Raw genomic sequence first — 17,368 nt, 5'->3', positions numbered from 1 at the left:
GTCACTCAGTCATGTCCAACTCTTTGAGACCCCATGGAGTGTAGCTTGCCAGACTCTTCTGTCCATGAGGATTCTCCAGGCAGGAGTACTGGAGTGCATAGCTGTTCCCTTTGTCAGGGGACCTTTCCAACCCAGGGATCGAATCCAGGTCTCCTGCATTGCAGGCAGATTGTTTTCTGTCTGAAACACTAGGGACACCCAAGAATACTGGCATGCGTAGCCTATCCCTTCTCCAGTGGATCTTTCCAACCCAGGAATCAAATCAGAGTCTCCTGCATTGCAGGTGGATGTAGATGTGATAATCTTTCCAAATTTGTCACAAGGTTAATCCAGATTCATCACTTGCCTTTACTGCCTGATGAAAAGTGTGATATAAATAATATTTCTTGAAAATTGCTGTAACTCCCTCATCCATAGTATGGATGAGTGACATAGAATTCTGTGACAGATGCACTACTTTGACATTGGAATGAAAGTCATCCATGAATGGGGTAGCCTGGAGCATTGTTGAGCAGCAAAAGAATGTTGAATGAGATGTCCTTCTCCAAGCAATATGTCTCTACCTCTGGGAAAAATTAGTGGAAAAACTGTTCCTGGAAAATGGCCTGTGTGACCTAGGTTTTGCGGTTACTCTTCCACACAATAGGAAGAGAGTCCTTGGCTAGGTTTTTCAGGGTTCTTGAGTTCTCTGAATGATAAACTAAGAGAAGCTTCAGCTTCGTTTCACCAGAAGCACTGCCACCAAGCAACAGAATTAGCCTATCCTTTGCTATTGTATAGCCTGGCATCAACCTTTCCTCCTTGGCATTCTGTCTCATCCACATTAAAAACCTGCTTGGGTAAAAAGTGTACTTTCATCAGTAATTTCTTGAAGCATTTCAGGAAATTCCCAGTCAGCTGCCTTATCTCTTCTCCCTGTCTTGCTAGTTCCTTTGGTGTTGTGAAAGCTGGCTCTAGCCTTGAACTGATGAAATCAGCTATGATTAGCATTAAAAGATGCCCCTTCCTGCTTTTTTGCAGTGTTTCTTCTTCAAGTTTTCATAAAGGCTTTTAGCTTTCTCTTGAATCAACTTTAAGCTAAGCAGGACTTGATTCTCATGCTGATCCTACATCCACACACTGAGAAGTTTCTCCATCTCCTCCATCACTTTTCCATGCTTCTTTGATAATATTGCGGACATCCTTGGCACAGCAGACTTCACATGTTCCATGATCTTGTCCTTGTTCTTTAGAATCATGCTGATGGTTGATCGATTCATGTTATAAGAACAAACAACATCTAGCATCTTTTCACCTTGCTCCACTCTGAAATATTTTCATTTTTTTCCCCATTGTTATTGCTGGGCACTTCTTAGCAGTGCCAACTACATCACTGCTGCTTTTATGCTTGCTTCTGAACATCCTGGGCTTGAAATAAAGATACTCTACTGCAGTACTCTATACAATACTATAAAGTAGACAAAATCACAACCACTTGTAGAGGTGCATACGCATGACAGTGTACACCAGGCACGTGAACTGACCTACGTGATTGGACATGTGAATGTATATTCACATCATTGAAAGTTCACAACTTGAAGGTTCATATGTAAGGAACTTGCTATAATAATAATAATAATAATAGCAGCAGCAGCAATAATGACAGTAACACGAACATGTATTAAGTTCTTATGTTCCAGACACAGGCCTGAACACTTTACATATATTATTTCATTTACTTCTCATGATAGCAATATGCAATAGATACTGCTATTTTTATCTTGGGAACTAACATTTAGAGAAGTTAAGTGGTTTGCACAAAGATACATAATTGGATTTTTATCTACAGGCCATCTGATTCAAGAGCTCATGTTTCTGCACAATATTTTAAACATGTACTAGAGCGTAAATCTACATTGGAGTAGCGGATACTTTTGGTGTCCAGCACAGACCCCTTTACTAGCCTGGTACACTCTCCCCAACTTGCTATGTGTGTGGCTGCTAATGGCTAACAGCTGCCTTTTTCTTATAAGAACTGCCATCTTAGCTCAGAGATTATACCCTTTTGTAGGATAGCCCATGGGTAGTGATCTTGATTTATGGGTGAGTGAGGGGGAAGGCAGGAGGGTGTGAGTGGTTGAAGAGGAAAAGGCTAGTTTCTTGTGTCAGGCTGGGATGTACCCTGTGTGGCAGTGAAATACTCTGGGGCTCTCTAGGGGATTGAACCAAAGCTGGGTTTCAGCTGAGGCCCAAGACTAAATCCTTACTTGGGTTTTTCTCCCACACTATCATGTTTTCCCTCCTTCTGTGAGCATGTTTGCCCTCCTTCTGTGAGCATCCTTGTGATAACTTACTTAGGCAATATTCTCTATGACAAACCTAGACAGGGTACTAAAAAGCAGAGACATTACTTTGCTGACAAATGTCTGTCTAGTCAAAGCTATGGTTTTTCCAGTAGTCATGTATGGATGTGAGAGTTGGAACATAAAGAAAGCTGAGTGCCGAAGAATTGATGTTTTTGACCTGTGGTGTTGGAGAAGACTCTTGAGAGTCCCTTGGACTGCAAGGAGATCAAACCAGTCAATCCTAAAGGAAGATATCTCTGAATATTCACTGGAAGGACTGGTGCTGAAGCTGAAGCTCCAATACTTTGGCCATCTGATACGAAATTGGAAAAGATCCTGATGTTGGGAAAGATTGAAGGCAGGAGGAGAAGGGAACGACACAGGATGAGATAGTTGGATGGCATCACCGACTCAATGGACATGAATTTGAACAAGCTCCAGAAGACGGTGAAGAACAGGGAAGCTGGTGTGCTGCAGTCCATGGGGTCACAGAGTCAGACACGACTGAGCGACTGAACAACAACAACAACAACGATATTCTCTGGCCTAGACTCTGTGTTAGGTAATAGACAATAGCAGGTGTTATTGATACAGAGACATATCAGCATGGATGTGGAGAGGAGAGGAACCTACAGTCTCCTGGCATGACAGCATTGGGAGGTAGTATTGGTGAGAGAAGTGTTCCTAGATGAAATAACTCCTAAATACAGTCTTCAAGGATTAATTGGATTAGGTAGGTGAAGAAATTATCCTTGAAGTCAACCATTATTTGACTTATTTGATAAATCTGTGCTAAAGATTAAGGTATGTAACACAGTATAAAATGTGATTAAGTTAATGTTTTAGGAATTTTAGTTTTAAAATTCTTACATTTTAAGTGATAACTTTTATTCAGGAAACAGAAAAAGGAAACTCATTTTCATTGACTACCTAAATGTGAAATGTATCATGTGAAGTGCTTTCTTACATACTGCTTCTAATATTTCAACTCAGCACAAGAAGAAATGAGATTCAAAGGTGAAGGACATTCTTCAAGTTTCATATTTCAAATTCATGAAATTTGTCTTTTAAAAAATTCTATTTAGTTTCAATTTATATGCAATAAAATCTACATATTTTAAGAATACATTTTGATGAGTTTTGACAAATTTATACATCCATTTAAAGTGTGCTACCATCATCATTCACCTAGAGCCAGACATCCTGGAATGTGAAGGCAAGTGGGCCTTAGGCAGCATCACTATGAACAAAGCTAGTGGAAGTAATGGAATTCCAGTGGAGTGATTTCAAATCCTGAAAGATGATGCTGTGAAAGTGCTGTACTCAATATGCCAGCAAATTTGGAAAACTCAGCAGTGGCTACAGGACTGGAAAAGGTCAGTTTTCATTCCAATCCCAAAGAAAGGCAATGCCAAAGAATGCTCAACTACTGCACAATTGCACTCATCTCACACACTAGTAAAGTGATGCTTAAAATTCTCCAAGCCAGGATTCAGCAATAGGTGAACCGTGAACTTCCAGATGTTCAAGGTGGTTTTGGAAAAGGCAGAGGAACCAGAGATCAAATTGCCAACATCTGCTGGATCATCGGAAAAGCAAGAGAGTTCCAGAAAAACTTCTGTTTTATTGACTATGCCAAAGCCTTTGATTGTGTGGATCACAATAAACTGTGGATAATTCTGAAAGAGATGGGAATACCAGACCACCTGACCTGCCTCTTGAGAAACCTGTATGCATGTCAGGAAGCAACAGTTAGAAGTGGACATGGAACAACAGACTGGTTCCAAATAGGAAAAGGAGTACATCAAGGCTGTATATTGTCACCCTGCTTATTTAGCTTATATGCAGAGTACATCATGAGAAACGCTGGGCTGGAAGAAGCACAAGCTGGAACCAAGATTGCCGGGAGAAATATCAATAACCTCAGCTATGCAGATGACACCACCCTTATGGCAGAAAGTGAAGAAGAACTAAAAAGCCTCTTGATGAAAGTGAAAGAGGAGAGTGAAAAAGTTGGCTTAAAGCTCAACATTCAGAAGACTGAGATCATGCACCTGGTCCCATCACTTCATGGCAAGTAAATGGGGAAACAGTGGAAACAGTGGCTGACTTTATTTTTCTGGGATCCAAAAATCACTGCAGATGGTGATTTCAGCCATGAAATTAAAAGATGCTTAATCCTTGGAAGGAAAGTTATGACCAACCTAGACAGCATATTCAAAAGCAGAGACATTACTTTGTCAACAAAGGTCTGTCTAGTCAAGGCTATGGTTTTTCCAATGTCATGTATGGATGTGAGAGTTGGACTATAAAGAAAGCTGAGTGCGGAAGAATTGATGCTTTTGAACTGTGGTGTTGAAGACTCTTGAGAGTCCCTTGGACTGCAAGGAGATCCAACCAGTCCATCCTAAAGGAGATCAGTCTTGGGTGTTCATTGGTAGGACTGATGTTGAAGCTGAAACTCTAATACTTTGGCCACCTGATGTGAAGAGCTGACTCATTGGAAAAGACCCTGATGCTGGGAAAGATTGAGAGCAGGAGGAGAAGGGGACAACAGAGGATGAGATGGTTGGATGGCATCACCGACACAGTGGACATGGGTTTGGGTGAATTCTTGGAGCTGGTGATGGACAGGGAGGCCTGGCGTGCTGCAGTTCATGGGATCTCAAAGAGTCAGACATGCCTGAGCGACTGAACTGAACTGAACTGAACTGAACTATCTACATATGGTTCATTTTATCTAAGTCATCAAATTTGTAGGCATCAAGTTATTCATACTAGTTCTTTGTTATGTGCTTAATTTCACAAAATCAGTAGTGATGACCTATCTTTTATTTGTGATACTGGTAATCTGTGTCTTCTCTCTTTTCTTTTTCCTGCTTAGTCTGAATTGAGATGTTTATCAATTAATTGATATTTTCAAAGTATGCCTTTGGTTTCATTGATTTTTGTCCTTTATTTTCTTGGGTGTGGTATCATTGTTTTCTGCTCAAAATTATTATTTTATTCTGCTTTTTTTAAGCTTAAGTTCCTCTTTCTCTAGTTTTCTAAAGTGGAAGCTTAAGCTATTGATTTTGTATCTTTCCTATTTTCTATTATATGTATTTTAATTTTCCTTTGTTAAAAAGTATTTAAACACTTTTCAAGACATGAGTTACATGTATTATTTACTTTTTAAGAACTTGGAGTATTTTTCCTCCTTTGTGTTTTTTCTCCTTTCTGCCTTCTGGTATTCCAGTTATGTTAAAGGTGTAATTCACACCTTTTAACATTTTTCCACAGTACTTGAATGCTCTGTTTTGTTGTTTTTTAGTTCATTTTTTTCCTCTTACATTTCAATTTGGGAAGTTTCTATTAATCTGTCTTTAAGCTCATTGATTCTTTCCTCGGGTGTTTTGAGTCTTCTGATTAGTTGCTCAAAGGGATTATTTATATATGTTATAGTGTTTTTGATTTCTAGCATTTCTGTATGATTCATTTTTGGAGTATTCCTCTCACTGCTTACATGTGTCTATTCTTGTGTTGTCTGCTTTTAATATTTGTGCCCTTAGCATATAAATCATAAAGTGAAAGTGAAAGTGAAGTCACTCAGTCATGTCCAACTGTTTGTGACCCTGTGGACTATAGCCCACCAGGCTTAATCTCCTGTTTTATAATTTCAACCATTCTGTAACATCTGAGTTTGTTAATTGCTTTTCCTCCATTTTTTCTCTTGCCTTTCCTCATTCCTTATAATCCTTTTTGAAAGCCAGGCTTATTGAATAGGATAATAGGAGCAGAGGTAAATGTGCTTGGTTGTTCAATCATGTCCAACTCTTTGTGACCCTTTGGACTTTAGCCTGCCAGTCTCCTCTGTCCATGGAATTTTTCAGGCAAGAGAGTGGGTTGCCATTTTCCTCCTCTTGGGAATCTTCCTGATCCAGGGTTCAAACCCATGTCTCCTCCTGTATGGCAGGCAGATTCTTTACCTGCTGAGCCACTTGGAAAGCCCAGGTGGCTAAATAGGACTTTAGTAAAAGGACATATGTTAGTATGGCTAGGATTTGGTCTGCTTAATGTTTTCTGTAGCTGTAGGTGCCAGAGAATTCAAGTTCCTCTACCATCTTTGTTTTTTTAACCCCTCTTGACTTCAGGCTTTCCTAAATACTCTTCCTCATGGAGAAACTGTCCTACAGTTCTCTCAGTTGTAATCCACTGGAGCCCTGTGTTACAGTAAGCTGTTGGGAGAAAGAGTGCTAATGTCCTAGTTAAGTCTCAGTGTTTCAGTGACCTATGTCTCAGAGCTGTGATCTTCATAATTGTTTCTCCACTAATATGGATTTCCCGCACTCCTGTTCCTTCCTGTCTTCCCTGGATGCAGCATTCCAAATATATTTCATTGAATTCCCAACCATTATTGATTTTTTTATTTTTCTCTTTGGGAAGGCAGGAATACCAAAGGGGGATGGTGTGGGAGGAATTCTCTTCTTATCTTCTGGAGAGTAGGCCTTGGTTATGGAATTAGTTCTAGGGATATTTCACAATGATTACTTATCCTCTACCTCTGTTGGAGCCACACAGGGATATTTTTAGATTTTTCACTGTGAGAATCAGTTGGAGTTCTAGAGTCAGGGCCACAAAGTTGTGGGGAATCCCCCTAATAAAAGATTCCATGACACAATGAAGACAACAGAAATCTAAAGTGAGGCTTTTGACCCTGAGGAAAGGATCGATTGAAGGGGGAGTTAGACCCTTCAGATGTAGCAAGAAGGAAGGGTGTAACTCCTGTACTTAACATTAATAATGTCTCTCCTGCTTAGAGTCTAGGTGTAGCTTGCAGGCAGCCATTAGTGCCCTAGTGCTTCTTATCTTGACCTTAATCATAAGCAAGTGGAGATGGTGTCAATATTCAGAGTGTTGAACACAAGGTGGGTAATAGGCGGTTGACAGTGAGAATCAGAATCGTAATAACTCACGTCTTCTAATACTAAGTGACTGCACATTTTGGTCTTTTTAAAAACCTTTCTCACTTTTCTTGTCTTCTCCCCCAAACCAGATATTGTTGCATTGTCAAGGGAAAAGCTTAGGGAGAATGGTGGTCATAGACTAGTGGGAGGAAGGGATCAAAGGATTATTCCTGTTACCTTTCCAAATTAAACTTGTAATGAACATCTTCCAATACTTTTAAAACAGTTATGTTGGATATAAAACTGTTACCTTACTCCAGTGGCTCCCAAATTTTGCTGCACGTTGGAATTAATTGGGTGTCTTAAAAAAATACTGATGCTTAGCTTCTACCCCCAGATATTCTGACTTAATTGGTATTAGCTGTTATTTGACATTGGGATTTTGAAAAGCTCTCCAGATAATTCAAATGCATAGTTTTAGAGCCACTGCTTTACTCTCCAAAATTTTGGTGTATAATTTAGTCTATTGCTGTAAGGCTCAAATATCCCTGCAGAGATTTTGTCAATATATTTGGTTTGCCAGTGTACAAACTACTTTGGTGTTTATTTAGCTATTATCATTATATCAGCCCATTGTGGCTTCTAAATAGTTATAATTAGCTAAGGGCTTACTGCATATTTTTATGAGTGAGAGCTTAGAAGAAATTGATTGGTGTTCCCAACTTCTGATATTGCTCAAATAAACTCAGAAGGATGGTGTTCACTCTTAATTTTTTCAGAGAAAAGTCACTCAAACAATCCTAGCAATAAATTAAAGGAGTTAAACTTATAAAATTATTGTAATTGCTACTTTTTGATCTCTGTGTTAGAGAAAATACTAAGCACTTGCTATATCCCTGCCATCATTATGCCAAATATATATTTAAATTAGTATTAACTTCAGCAAATGTTTGTGTATGCTTGTTCCAACTTGCCAATGAAAGATAAGTCATGTGATAGACTCATCACGTCACTCTCAGGATAATTTGAAATTTCAAGAAAACATCAGGGAGAAGAAAATTCTTAAGCATATATGGATCTTTAATGATGGAACTTTAGCCATCAATCAGGCAGAACAATATTTTTAGGGAGAAAGTCTTCACATCTAATCTTCAGTTCAGTTCAGTCGCTCAGTCATGTCCAACTCTTTGCAACCCCATGAATCGCAGCACGCCAGGCCTCCCTGTCCATCATCAACTCCCAGAGTTCACTCAAACTCACATCCATCGAGTTGGTGATGCCATCCAGCCATCTCATCCTCTGTTGTCCCCTTCTCCTCCTGCCCCCAATCCCTCCTGGCATCAGAGTCTTTTCCAGTGAGTCAACTCTTCACATGAGGTGGCCAAAGTACTGGAGTTTCAGCTTTAGCATCATTCCCTCCAAAGAAATCCCAGGGCTGATCTCCTTCAGAATGGACTGGTTGGATCTCCTTGCAGTCCAAGGGACTCTCAAGAGTCTTCTCCAACACCATAGTTCAAAAGCATCAATTCTTCGGCGCTCAGCCTTCTTCACAGTCCAACTCTCACATCTATACATGACCACTGGAAAAACCATAGCCTTGACTAGACGAACCTTTGTTGGCAAAGTAGTGTCTCTGCTTTTAAATATGCTATCTAGGTTGGTCATAACTTTCCTTCCAAGGAGTAAGCGTGTTTTAATTTCATGGCTGCAGTCACCATCTTCAGTGATTTTGGAGCCCCCATAAATAAAGTCTGACACTGTTTCCACTGTTTCCCCATCTATTTCCCATGAAGTGATGGGACCGCCACTGCTAAAACATTTGTAAGTTCTGTAGAGATAGCAATCAAAACATTTTTGTTTTCAACTAAATCAGGAATGCACAGAAATGGAACCTTTTCTTGAAAAAGGAGATATTTACATTTATGCATATTTCTGGCTGAGCAAGTACTGTGGCCTAGACAGTACTGACATCCCAGCTTTTCTCTATTGGTTAAAATCAATTACCAGCCACATGGTCACTCAAGTCTGAAATACTGGAGTTATTTGAAACTTTTACCCTAACTTCTTTTTATTTATTTATTTTGGTATTACCAGGCTTTTTTTTTTTTTTTTTTTTTTAAATTTTATTTTATTTTTAAACTTTACAGTATTGTATTAGTTTTGCCAAACTTCTTTTTAATTAGTCACTATGTCCCATTAAGGCTATTTTGAAAATTCTCTTGAATTTATCCTATCTCACTATTGGTACCTCTCTGCCTCAGTTCTATCCCTAATCATCTCAACAGAAACAGCAGCTTTCTGTTTCATTCAGAAAACAGGTCATTTGCCAAAATACAATCTTCACTATGGCCCATGTTTATGTGAGTTGTGAGGATTGAAGGTCATATGTATATTTAAGAACAAAGCTTAATGACCAAGTAAGAGGAAGGGATGTTTACCGAAGTTGTTATTTTTTTAAAAAACTCTTTTATTATGAATATGACTCACATATAGAAAAAGTATAAAAAGCATATTTGCAGCTCAACAAATTATCAAAATACTCATGTAGCCATCACCCATGTGAAAGATTAGAACATTGCCACAACCCACGCCTCATTGCTCTCTCTCAATCACAATATTTTTCTTCTCCCCAAAGGTAACTCATTATTCTGACATTTATCCCTATATTTGGTTGTGTTTATATTTGATCTTAACTATATAGCTTTAATGATATCTAGACTCTAACTCAACATTGTATATGTTTTACAAGTTCTCTGTTGTGATACCATTTGCTTCATTTGAGTATGAACTGGGTTAGCTGTTGCCTTCCCTCAGGCCCTGAGAACATCTTACTCATTTAATAGTTCTCTGTTTTTTATTATTCTCTGTCACAACACATTCCACCATGGCACTGAAACTCATATATAAAGAGGCCCTTCTACCTTCCCCTAGGGTCCCAGCTGGACAGGAGGCAGCCTGATGAAGGGTGCTATGATGATGGTAGGGTTTTGTGGATGACTTCCCTTCTAAAAGCTTTTACAGAGAGGATAAGTGGCACCTCATTACTGGACTTTTAAGGGCCACTGCAGGATGACTCAACTAGTACTATAATTGACCCTTGAACAGCATGAATTTGAACTGCCTGAGTCCGCTTATATGTGGATATTCTTCAATAGTAAATACGGTACCACATGATCCCTGATTGGTTGAATCAGAGGATGTGGAGGAACCGTGGATATTGAGAGCCAACTCTAAATTATACTCAGATTAACCCCTTCCTTCCTTGTTCAAGGATCAATTGTATGTCTTAATAAAAGTGCCTCTGGGAAGGCACCTTTTTGTTTTCATTTGAAAATAAGGTGAAATGCTTTTGCCTTACTTTGGGAAAGCAGCATAAAAACAACACTCCTATCCCTTTAAATGGAAAGGAGCTGTCTAAGCCATTGGGACATTCATGCAATAGGTGCTCTATATGCATGGTATGTTTATTCTCATAATCCGATAGTTTTTCTAATGAAATCTTTCATAGCCGTGTGTACAGTTACTAGAGGTATGTAGAATCCTCTGTCATATTTGATATTTTAAATATTATTAAGAAGAATTTAAAAATGCATTTAGGTCCTTTATGGTTATGCTGGCCAACTCATTGAAAAATTTTAAAATCGTAATTTGTAATACAAAAGTGTGTGTTTGTAAGCCCTGTTGTCTACATTTCCTATCCCTAGCTATTTTATGTTTCTGTACCTTTTCTCTTCCTCTTTCCTCAGACTGAAGCTCCTTATCATCCTCCTTTCAAGGCCATGTTCATGTGACAGGCCTTCTAGGAAGGCTTCCCTGAACTAAAGTTTGGGAATATTTCCCTCTTTTATGCTCTCATCACTCGCTTGTCTATGTCTATCTTGTTAATTAATATTATATTGAAACACTCTGTTTTCCCCACTGAACTAAAGCTCTTCAAGATCAGTAACTGTTTTCTACATTTGTTACACTCCAGCACAATGCCAATCAGAGAGGAGACACTTGATTACTATTTGTTGAACTGAGTTAGTGATTTCTAACTCCTAAAGATGATCAAGCAAAGACTAAAAATTGTGAAGTTCTCCCAGTGTGATCCCCCAGACCAGCATCTCAGTGTCACCTGCGAACTTACTTGAAATGTAGATTCTGCAGTCCCATTTTAGACTTAGTGAATCAGAAACTCTGGAGGTGGGGCTCAACTATCTGTGCTTTAACAAACCATCCGGGTAATTCTGAGACAACTTAAAGTTTGAGAATTCCTGATCTTAGAGGAGTTGTTTGACCTTTGAATGAGGGCAAGGTCTAAATGCCTTTAAAAATGTCTTCTAATGCTAAAATCTGATGATCATATAAAAAGTTCTGCAACTTCTATTTCCAAAATAACTTTATTTTTCCTGTCAACTAAAAATTGGTACTTGCCAAGAGTATTTGCTAGTGACGAACAACAAGGGTATTTGTCATCTGCCTATGCTGCCGTAGCTGCTGATTTTTGACACTTCCTGAAGGGGATTCAGGATGAAGAGTGAGGCACTCTGTGATCCAGGGAAACTGGCAGGATATGTCTTTAGATAGTTAGATATTTTCAGGAACTGATTTCCTGATCCCAATCCTTGAATCTTCTGATATCTAGTTCAGTTCTGCTCAGTTGCTCAGTTGTGTTCCCACGGACTGCAGGATGCCAGGCCTCCCTGTCCATCACCAACTCCCGGAGTTTACTCAAACTCATGTCCATTGAGTTGGTGATGCCATCCAACCATCTCATCCTCTGTCGTCCCCTTCTCCTCCCATCTTCAATCTTTCAATAGCATCAGGGTCTTTTCAAATGAGTCACTTCTTTGCATCAGGTGGCCAAATATTGGAGTTTCAGCTTTAGCATCAGTCCTTCCAATTAATATTCAGAACTGATTTCCTTCAGGATGGACTGGTTGGGTCTCCCTGCCATCCAAGGGACTCTGAAGAATTTCTCCAACACCACAGTTCAAAAGCATCAATTCTTTGGTGCTCAGCTTTCTTTATAGTCCAACTCTCACATCCATACATACTACTGGGAAAATCATAGCTTTGAGTAAATGGACCTTTGTTGGCAAAGTAATGTCTCTGCTTTTGAATATGCTATCTAGGTTGGTCATAACTTTCCTTCCAAGGAGTAAGCATCTTTTAATTTCATGGCTGCAATCACTATCTGCAGTGATTTTGGAGCCCCCTAAAATAAAGTCTGTCACTATTTCCATTGTTTCTCCATCTATTTGCCGTGAAGTGATGGGGCCAGATGCCATGATTTTAGTTTTCTGAATGTTGAGTTTTAAGCCAATTTTTTCACTTTCCTGTTTCACTTTCATCAAGAGGCTCTTTAGTTCTTCTTCACTTTCTGCCATAAGGGTGGTGTCATTTGCATATCTGAGGTTATTGATATTTCTCCCGGAAATCTTGATTCCAGCTTGTGCTTCATCCAGTCCAGCATTTTTCATGATGTACTCTGCATATAAGTTAAATAAGCAGGATGATAATATACAGCCTTGACATACTCCTTTCCTGATTTGGAACCAGTCTGTTGTTCCATGCCCAGTTCAAACTATTGCTTCCTGACCTGCATACAGATTTCTCAGGAGGCAGGTCATGAGGTCTGATATTCCCATGTCTTGAAGAATTTTCCACAACTAACTAATCTGGTCTGATATCTAGAGAAGTACTAAATCCCTTCATGGTGACATCAGCTCCTGGTGACTAGCAGAAAACCTTTTGTAAAATAAGTGCTTGATTACATTGAACTCCCCCTTTCACCAAAATCTTATACATTGACCTTTTGCCACTGCATCTTTGGAGCAGTCTCAGAGCTCTCTGAGGTGCTGTCTCCTGGGCTATGGTCTTCATTTTGCTCCAAATAAAACTTAACTCACAATTCTCATGTTGTGTATCTTTTTAGTCAACATTTCTCTGTGTGTGTGAGTGTGTTAGTCACTCAGTTGTGTCCGACTCTTTGTGACCCCCTGGACCATAGCCCACCAGGCTCCTCTATCCATAGGATTCTCCAGAAAGGAATACTGGGGTGGATTGCCATTTCCTTCTTCAGTATTTAAGTTGAAGTCAAGTTTAGGAAGGAAAAACACCCTCTAGGTGTTTATTTTCTTGTTTTTGATTAGTTCAGTGGCTTGTTAGAATTACTGGGAAGCAGACAGTTTGCTGGGGGCACCTTAACTGTAAGTATGGGGATTAGATGTTGAATGAATGTTTCAGAGTGAGATTCAAGGGTCTCCAGGGGTTCTGCCTCTCATCCAGGGCTCATGGCTCTTCAATACAGTTCCGACTTTTAGATTTCATTCCAAATAGTAGCAGCACAGTTTTACAGCCATGAAACTTATACTGACACAGCTACTTTCTCATTTGCCCATATGAACTTGACACTGCACTAGATTTTCGATACTTTATTTTATGCTGATTCCTTGAAAAAGACACTCTGTTGTGAATGTTAATGTGGCTGCTATCTGCCTTATGAGTGTTTTCCCACATATGAAAAAAATCCAATTTAGTGCCAGGCATTAATCATATCTTATATTATTTGCATCTGAAGATGAAAGGTACATCTTAAGAAAATCCATCATGATTACAGTGAAACATAAACAAAAAGCAATGGTGTTAACATGATCAAGGACATTTTGGCCATAAATTTTGAGATCAAAGGTGTTTTATATCATCTTTCAGAAAACTACATGGTCTCCAAGCACTCTAGCTAATGAACACTTCTACAGTGATTTTGTGCTGTGTGTCTTTAATAGCATCTGACCTTTTGTTATTTTGGCATATTATCCAGGGTGCCTAGAAGCATGCCAACAATGAATATACCACTTTATCATTCTGTCCTTCTTGCTGTCTTTACCATTAAAAGGAATGAAGAAATACATACATCGTCTTTACAGTAATCATAGCCAACTTTTCTTTTAAATTTTTTTTATTGTAATTTATAATAGCAAATTGTATATTTACAGCTCCTGTTACCTATACTTGCTGCCAAGAGGAACTTAGATAATAAGCTTTATACATATAAGCACTTTAGCATGTATTATTACATATGTAATTTCTGAGATTATATAGCAAAATAAAGCACACTGTGTTATTTTTCAAGGACTATATCTTTTAGTTTAACTCAGCTAGCCTTTACAAAAGACTTTCTATGTGCAGGAAGTATGAAGACATGAGAAATACTAACTGACACCTAATCCTTGCTCTCAACGAGCTTGTGGCCTTATAACCAAGCTGGATATAGAAGCAAAACATTGCACACAAACCCAAAGTTGTATCAACACATTTAATTTGCATATATTTAACCTAAAACACATTTTTACTACATTTAGTGATTAAAATGTCCAGCTGATACCCTCTTTTTATATCATGCCTGCTTTTGTAAATGTCTCTTGCTTATGATGGCAAGAGATATGGAGGGTCTTAGGGGGTAACTTCCTCATCACTGCTTTGCAGGTTCCTGTTGCTCATTATGATTGTTTGCTGGGGCTGCCATAACAAAATGTCACAGGCTAGGTGGCTTCAACAGCAGAGATTAATTTTCTTACTCTTCTGTAAGTGAGAAGTCCAAGATCAATGTGTTTGCAGGATTGGTGTCTTTTGAGTTCTCTCTCCTTGGCTTGTAAATGACAGTGTTCTCCCTGTGTGCTCCCATGGTCTTCCTCTACTTGTGAATGTGTCCTAATCTACTTTTCTTATAAGGATGACAGTCATGTTACATTAGCCAGCCTTCATTATGACCCCATTTTAACTTAATCATATATTTGAAGAACTTATCTCCAAAAGAGAGTCACATTTTAAGGTCCTAGGTGCTATGACTTCAACATACGGACACAACACAGCCCATAACTCTTGTGTCCTATCACCTCTGACGTCTTCTATTCCAGCACATGAAACGTTCATCATGAACTTGTCTTTTCAGCTCTATTACTAACCCATCAAGATCTCCAGTGTGGAAGTTATATTTTCCAGAGTCATCATTTCTTTATCACTTGCCTTTTTTTCCATCCACCTGTGTCTCCATAATGAGTTCAACCTTATAGTACCATGGCCTTAACCTTAAACCTCTCAAGTTTTCAAAGCATCTACCCTATTTATCATATGCTGAACTATTAATTAGCTTAATTTCAAAAATCAGCTAAATGTGAAAGTTAGTGTCCCTGTGAATTTGTGGTTTACTTGTTCAGTGGCTTTGGGTTCCAAGTGATAATTGACAATCTTTCATCCTTCAGGTTTCTTACCTGTTCCTTGTCACAACGCTTCTTGAAGATCCAAACTCCTTTGCATCTCAGAAGACAACTTTACTCTTTTTAAAATGAAAAATGATCTGTTAAGTTCTTTAACTTTCTTTTTATATGTGCATAAGTTAATTTATAATTCCTCCTATTTCTTCTCTCCAAATGCAAAAGAGGACTATATTTTTTTTTCCTTTAAAGCAAATTATTTAGTCCCCTATTTTTTGGTGGGTAGCAGGGAGTGGGGTGGGGAAGGCAACTCTATCAATTAACAACTTCTTTAACTTTTGTTTCTCTACTGTTCTTTTCCTCTCAGCACAGAAAAATACTGGAGTAATTCATACCTTCAACCAACAAACACAAAGCTTCTCTATATTTTTTGTCTTCATTGTCTGGCTTTTTATATCCAAGTTTCTTACAGAAGTAGTTTATTTGTTGTCCTCTTTCCCTCACTGTTCAAACACTTTTTTACATTCTGATTTCTGCCTCTACCATCCTACTGAATTTGATTTTTACCAAATTACCACTGACAACTTTGAAGCTAAAAGCAAGGGACACTTTTATAGTTTCTTGCCTTTCCTTAAATGTCTTTCTGAGACTTTATTTTTGTCCAACTGTTATTTAAATTGTAAGTCTCATTTTGAGGGACATGGAAGACTTCCTTTACACCGTTGGCTAAAAGAATTCTTCATTTGTTTCCCCACATACCCTGCGCATATCTTTGTCATTGTACTGCATCTTTTTTTTTTTTTAATTTTATTTTTTAAAAAAAAATCACATGCTCCCCATGTGATGTGCTGCATCTTCTTCGACCTTGTAACCCCTCTGCTTGGAGTATGGAACAAGGCTTAGCAAATTGGAAGAGTTAAGTGAAAGCTGGTTAAATGAATGAAAGGTCTCCCATCTTGCCACTTCAAGTGAGCTTGATTTAAGCATCTAAGAGCATGTGTGCTTATAAATAAGTAAACATATTTATATATATATGCGTGCATGTGTGCTAAGTCACTTCAATTGTGTCCAACTTTTGCAACCCTATGGACCATAGCCCTCCAGGTTTCTCTGTCCATGGGATTTTCCAGGCAAGAACACTGGAGTGGGTTGCCGTGTCCCCATCTTCCCGACCCAGGGATCAAACCCACGTCTCTTATGTCTCCTGCATCAGCAAGCTGGTTCTTTACCACTAGGGCCACCTGGGAAGCCCTGATATATACGTATATATATACACACACACACATATATGTATATATACATAAACACATATAATGTTATGTTATATAATATAAATATAAATAAATATATATATTTTGCCATTTCTGCCATTGAATAAATATACAGGTAACATCATGTGTCTAAAATACTCCGAAAAGTACTGGTAATTTTAGATTTCTCTATAATTATGTGGTATAAAGAACTATATGATATTATTTTAAAAGTTATATCTATCAACCTCACTATGGCTTCAGGGGAGACTAAAATGTAGCAAAGGTAGCCAGATATTCACAATCCTAATATGCAGCAATTTTCCTATTCTCTAACACCATGAAAATGAGTATGACTAAGCAAGCACAAAGGAAAGACTGTGAATATAATGTTATTTATCATGAAAGGCAATCCTTATGATTGCTTTTCTTAATAAAATGTTCTGGAAGATAATGAAATATGCATAAAAACAAAATGAATGCTCCATTTCAAAGAATGTCTATGGGACTGGTGGGAATAATTTAACAGATAGACATAATTAATATGATAGTTGTTGAATATCTTAAACTTGGATAAGACAGGTAATTAACAGGAAAGGTACTAGTCGAGTTGTGGTTTAGGTTTCAAATGGACCTTGGAAAAATGAGTGAGACTCTGACCATAATTAGATAAGTACAAAGGTGAATAAATTCAGTTGTCAGTTTTGTCT

At 38.4% G+C, this 17,368-nt stretch overlaps 1 protein-coding gene across 20 annotated transcripts in view; it reads left to right on the top strand.

Moving 5' to 3' along the window:
- Nucleotides 1-17,368, top strand: part of PRR16 (proline rich 16) — a 1,143,323-nt gene that overhangs the window by 124,669 nt on the left and 1,001,286 nt on the right. Inside the window, exon 3 of one of the 20 annotated variants that reach the window (XR_015167123.1) lies at nucleotides 6,330-6,459. The exons of the other annotated variants lie outside the window; for them this stretch is intronic. The gene's annotated coding sequence lies outside the window, so the exon portion shown is untranslated. Of the gene's footprint in view, nucleotides 1-6,329; nucleotides 6,460-17,368 lie in introns of those variants that run through there. 20 annotated transcript variants of the gene reach the window in all.

The sequence above is a fragment of the Bos grunniens genome, chromosome 7 (genome assembly GCF_055505025.1).
Source record: "Bos grunniens cultivar Pamir isolate PY7600 chromosome 7, Bosgru_T2T1.0, whole genome shotgun sequence".
In the NCBI taxonomy this organism is placed as follows: Eukaryota; Metazoa; Chordata; class Mammalia; order Artiodactyla; family Bovidae; genus Bos; species Bos grunniens.
This window is presented reverse-complemented; position numbering and strand designations above follow the sequence as displayed.